The sequence below is a fragment of the Mus caroli genome, chromosome 5 (genome assembly GCF_900094665.2).
Source record: "Mus caroli chromosome 5, CAROLI_EIJ_v1.1, whole genome shotgun sequence".
In the NCBI taxonomy this organism is placed as follows: domain Eukaryota; kingdom Metazoa; phylum Chordata; class Mammalia; order Rodentia; family Muridae; genus Mus; species Mus caroli.
This window is the reverse complement of record NC_034574.1, coordinates 129185039-129191126: the sequence shown is the minus strand read 5'-3', so window position 1 is coordinate 129191126 and position 6088 is coordinate 129185039. Positions and strand designations below refer to the sequence as shown.

Here is a 6088-nt window from a genome sequence, read left to right as displayed (position 1 = left end):
TCCTGCTGCTGTCTTAGTTAGGGTTAGTTCCTGCTGCTGTCTTAGTTAGGGTTAGTTCCTGCTGCTGTCTTAGTTAGGGTTAGTTCCTGCTGCTGAGATCAAGCACCATGTTCAGAAGCAGCATGGGGAGGAAACAGTTTATTTGGTTTATTTATATATCCTCAGTCACAGTCCATAGAAGGAAGCCAAGGTGGGACTGACACAGAGCCCATGGAGGAGCTCTTCTTACTGCCTGATCCTCATGGTTTTCTCAGCTGGCTGTTTTGTTATCCTAGGACCACCAGCCCAGGGGTGGCACCACCACAATGGGTTGGGCCCTTCCTACCCACATTGACTATAGTTAAAATAGAACTAGCCAGCATCCAGTATGGAATGTTAAAGAAATATATGCCAGTATGGTTCCACCTCTCCCTCTTCATGTGTGTGTGTTATCACACAAATGTGAATGTTTATGTAGAGACCAGACTCCAACCACCTTTGGTTTTGGGGGGTTTTTTGGTGGTGGTGGTGGTGGTGGTGGTGGTGGTGGTGGTGGTGGTGATGGTGGTGTGTTTGGGTTTTTGTTTTTGAGACCGTCTTTCCCTTTTTTCTGGAGCTTTCCAGCTCAGCTAAACAAGATGTAGTAAGTCCCAGGATGTGCCTGTCTCTGCCACTCCATCACTGGGATTCCAAGTGCCTGCTGCTGTGTCCAGCCTTTGTTATGTGGGTTCTGAGGATTCAACTCAAGTCCTCATGCATGCGAGGCAAGCATGCAAGCCACTGTCCCAGCCAATGAGTTTCCTTAGGTAAAGAAGCAAGAAGCATTCTGGGGATCCCAGCCGGTTCTTTGCTCTCCTCACATGCAGATAAGGGCTTAAGATACTGCGAAAGTGGGGTTAGGGCTGATTGTTCTCNCAGAGGTCCTGAGTTCAATTCTGACATGGTGGCTCACATCTGTAATGGGATCTGATGCCCTCTAATAGTGTGTCTGAAGAGAGTGACAGTATACTCACATACATAAAATAAATTAAAAATATATATATAAATTGTGAAAGGCCTCAGGAACCATAGAAAGGCTGTCACTAAATTGACCTGCACAGCTGACTCCTTGTGGCTCAAACCTACCCCTCCCCCTGACTGACATGTCATCCAAACAACTTTTTGGATGTTGCCTCAGTCTCTCACAGAAATGCCAGAGGCTTTTCTCGGAAGTGCTTCCAGACCTTGTCAACTGACAGTAAAAACTGTCACAGGCAGCTTTTCAACTACAGATTGTCCCTGCTCTTGCCCCAAATCCTTCTCTTTGTGCCAGGCTGGNAGAGGGGAACCTACATCCTTTAGAGGGATGACAGTCCCATCACAGAGCACCCTTCCTCAGAGCCAGACTCCATCCACTGCTGACCAACCTGTTCTTTCTAAACTTGGACTTAGGCCCTGTACAGCCGAAGTGTCTGAAAAGTTTTTTGGATGACAAAATGATAGTAATAATAATTAGGGGCTGGTGAGCTGACTCAGCAGGTAAAGTGCTTGTTGCCAAGCATAATGAACTGAGTTTGATCCCAGAACCTCACACAGTGAGAAAGAACAGACTCCAGCAATTTTCCTCTGACATACTTGTATATTGATATACATATATACAATAATTAACTAAAGTAAAATTCTGTAGCATTTGCATAGAACATTCTCCAAATCACCATATGGAACTTTTAATAAATAANCTGATACATGCTCTATAAGTAGTTTTACACTATATTGCTTGTTAAATGAGGTGCAGACTGAGGTCCACATGAGGTTCATACACACATGGAATCTGCATAAGTGGGACATGAGGACATGGAGGACTAAGCACACTGTTTTTCCTGGCGTCACTGGCCGACGGACGGCTAAGATGATGAGCTATGCGGCAGCCTGGCGCTGGGCCGGATGGTGCTAGCACTCAAGAGGTTTGTGCGAAAGGAAATACATGGTGTCTGGCCTGGGTATAATTTCCTTTCCATCAACCTTGACCGTGTCCTTTGAAGTTCGTCATAAAAATGGTATGTTAGCCCAGAGAATACCCTGAAATGATGCNCAGGGAAACAACTGAATGCACTGTATATATTCTAGGCCCTGATGAAATGACCCTGTACTTGAAATCAGGGAAGAGCATAAAACAGTGCAGGTTAATAGTCAGCAGATGCCATATTATCAGCTCACAAAAAGGTAGCGGCTGAGGTNCTTATAACAAATTGTGCTGAGCGAGCAGTTTGTGCAGTGTTACAGACTTTGAAATAGACAAGATTTTAGACAAATGTCAATCTCACAATCTTCAGGAAATGGTAAGAGTGGCCACGTATAGGCACACACCTATAATCCCAGCACTCAGGAGGCAGACTCAGGAGGATTACAATTTGAGAACAGCGGGGGCCACATGAGACCATGTTCCAAAACAAAGAAGGAGAACCCTTCACAGCTAGATATGGTGAATGCACACTTGTAATCCCAGAAGCTGAGGCAGAAGGATTCTTAGAAGCCTGGGACTACATAATGAGAACTAGCCCAGGAAGGGCTATATTGCAATACTCTAGTCTCAAAAACAAGGGAGGGGAGGGGAGAAGAGGAAGGAATGAAAACAAAGCCTTTCAAAGAGTTACTGTCATGCTATGAAACTATATTATGGGCAGTTCATCCCTGTCCTGGTAAAGTAGCAGATGTGGCTCCCCACCCCCCAGACATTTCCAGTGTACTTACTAAGGTCAGGTGATTGGGTAGGCTTCGTTCTGTTGGCCAATGAGGTGTAGCAGTACATTTGAGAGGGTGTGTCCTAGTTTGCTTCTCTAGAGCTGTCAGGAAACACTACCCAAAGGCTACTTGGGGAGGAAAGGGTCTGTTTGGCTTACACTTCCAGGATCACCTTTAGGGGAGAGGGCACCAGCAGAGGGCTGAGCCCTCCCACATCAGTCATTACTGAAGAAAATGGCCCTTCAATGAAGGCAGTTCTTCAGGTGAGGTTTCCTTTTCTCAGGAGACTCTGGTTTGTGTCTAGTTGACAAGAACTAACCACCACAGGTGGGCTCATCAAGATCTAGTGGAGCAGTGACTCAGGGTAGAATCCACACAGACTCGGGCTATGCTCCACACAGAGCTCAGGAATGCACTGAAGTTCCCAGCTAGCAGCACACAGCATGGTGTAGCATACCTGCTATACTGGCTGGTTTTGTGTCAACTTGACACAAGCTGGAGTTATCACATAGAAAGGAGCTTCAGTTGAGGAAATGCCTCCATGAGATCCACCTGTAAGGCATTTTCTCAATTAGTGATCAAGGGGGAAGGGCATTGTGGGTGGTGCCATCTCTGGGCTGGTAGTCTTGGGTTCTATAAGAGAGCAGGCTGAGCAAGCCAGGGAAGGCAAGCCAGTAAGTAACATCCCTCCATGCCCTCTGCATCAGCTCCTGATTCCTGACCTGCTTGAGTTCCAGTCCCNACTTCCTTTGGTGATAAACAGCAGCATGGAAGTGTAAGCTGAATAAACCCTTTCCTCCCCAACTTGCTTCTTGGTCATGATGTTTGTGCAGGAATAGAAACCCTGACTAAAACACCTGCTATCNCTTATAACAAATTGTGCTGAGCGAGCAGTTTGTGCAGTGTTACAGACTTTGAAATAGACAAGATTTTAGACAAATGTCAATCTCACAATCTTCAGGAAATGGTAAGAGTGGCCACGTATAGGCACACACCTATAATCCCAGCACTCAGGAGGCAGACTCAGGAGGATTACAATTTGAGAACAGCGGGGGCCACATGAGACCATGTTCCAAAACAAAGAAGGAGAACCCTTCACAGCTAGATATGGTGAATGCACACTTGTAATCCCAGAAGCTGAGGCAGAAGGATTCTTAGAAGCCTGGGACTACATAATGAGAACTAGCCCAGGAAGGGCTATATTGCAATACTCTAGTCTCAAAAACAAGGGAGGGGAGGGGAGAAGAGGAAGGAATGAAAACAAAGCCTTTCAAAGAGTTACTGTCATGCTATGAAACTATATTATGGGCAGTTCATCCCTGTCCTGGTAAAGTAGCAGATGTGGCTCCCCACCCCCCAGACATTTCCAGTGTACTTACTAAGGTCAGGTGATTGGGTAGGCTTCGTTCTGTTGGCCAATGAGGTGTAGCAGTACATTTGAGAGGGTGTGTCCTAGTTTGCTTCTCTAGAGCTGTCAGGAAACACTACCCAAAGGCTACTTGGGGAGGAAAGGGTCTGTTTGGCTTACACTTCCAGGATCACCTTTAGGGGAGAGGGCACCAGCAGAGGGCTGAGCCCTCCCACATCAGTCATTACTGAAGAAAATGGCCCTTCAATGAAGGCAGTTCTTCAGGTGAGGTTTCCTTTTCTCAGGAGACTCTGGTTTGTGTCTAGTTGACAAGAACTAACCACCACAGGTGGGCTCATCAAGATCTAGTGGAGCAGTGACTCAGGGTAGAATCCACACAGACTCGGGCTATGCTCCACACAGAGCTCAGGAATGCACTGAAGTTCCCAGCTAGCAGCACACAGCATGGTGTAGCATACCTGCTATACTGGCTGGTTTTGTGTCAACTTGACACAAGCTGGAGTTATCACATAGAAAGGAGCTTCAGTTGAGGAAATGCCTCCATGAGATCCACCTGTAAGGCATTTTCTCAATTAGTGATCAAGGGGGAAGGGCATTGTGGGTGGTGCCATCTCTGGGCTGGTAGTCTTGGGTTCTATAAGAGAGCAGGCTGAGCAAGCCAGGGAAGGCAAGCCAGTAAGTAACATCCCTCCATGCCCTCTGCATCAGCTCCTGATTCCTGACCTGCTTGAGTTCCAGTCCCNACTTCCTTTGGTGATAAACAGCAGCATGGAAGTGTAAGCTGAATAAACCCTTTCCTCCCCAACTTGCTTCTTGGTCATGATGTTTGTGCAGGAATAGAAACCCTGACTAAAACACCTGCTATCCAAGCAGGAGACCCTGCTGAAAATAATTGAGTTGTAACTAGTTGTGTTCTCTTTGTCCTAGAGAAAGGGGGTGGAGAGTTTTTCTTCTAAAAGCTAAAAGCAGACTTAAAGTGATTCTCTATGGAGATGGGCTGGGTTAGACATTGTAGCTCACTTGGCACACTTGCCCAGCATCTACTGACCGCTNGGCTCCATCCCCGCCAATACATAAACTGGACATTATGGCACACACTTGAGCTCAGCACTCAGGAGGTAGAGGCAGGAGGAGTAGACATTCAAAGTTAATTTCAACTACATAGTGAGGCCAGACTGGGATGTATCACAGCCTGTAACAGAAATTTAACATTAATAATAATAATGTCAACTTTGGGGCAAGCCTTGTTCCCTCATTGCTTCCTATTGTCTCTGGGAATGATAGCCTCTCTAGGNCTGGGTATCACCACCACAGGCTTAAGGTTTGACTCACTCTTCCCATCCACAGCAGAGCAGTGTTGTCAAGCTCCTCTGAGTCCAGGAAAGCCATGAGTGTCCTCACTGTGAAATGCACAGTTGCTGTATCACATTCAGTATTTTGCTCAGTTCTGTGGGTTGCTTAGCAACCAAAGTTAGACTGACCACACCAATGGAAAACTTGGCTTCACTTTTAGGGATTGCTTCAAACACAGAGAGCATCTTCCTATGTTAGTGGGACAAGGTGGCATTTTATTTTTTTTTTCAAAATTGCTTTACATTTTTTTTTTTAGATTTATTTATTTATTATATGTAAGTACACTGTAGCTGTCTTCAGACACTCCAGAAGAGGGAGTCAGATCTCATTAACGGATTGTTGTGAGCCACCATGTGGTTGCTGGGATTTGAACTCCAGACCTTTGGAAGAGCAGTCAGGTGCTCTTACCCACTGAGTCATCTCACCAACCCCAACTTTACATTTTTTAATTTATTACTCTGTGTGTGTGCGCGTGCGTGCACATGTACACAGTTGCTGTGGGCCTATGTAGAGGTCAGAGGACAACTTGTCTCTTCTCCTATGTGGTTTACTAAGTATCACTGAACCATCTCTAGTCCCAACTCAGGACTAGGCTTCCATAAAGAGTTTGAAATCTTTTGTTGCATTTCCTAGATATTAGGAATCTTTAGGGCTCAGCAGTTGAGA

General features: G+C 45.9%; 1 protein-coding gene across 4 annotated transcripts in view; it reads left to right on the top strand.

Annotated features, from left to right (window-relative positions):
• Cux1 (cut like homeobox 1) overlaps positions 1 to 6088 on the top strand; it is a 293336-nt gene that overhangs the window by 220446 nt on the left and 66802 nt on the right. The window lies entirely within an intron of this gene.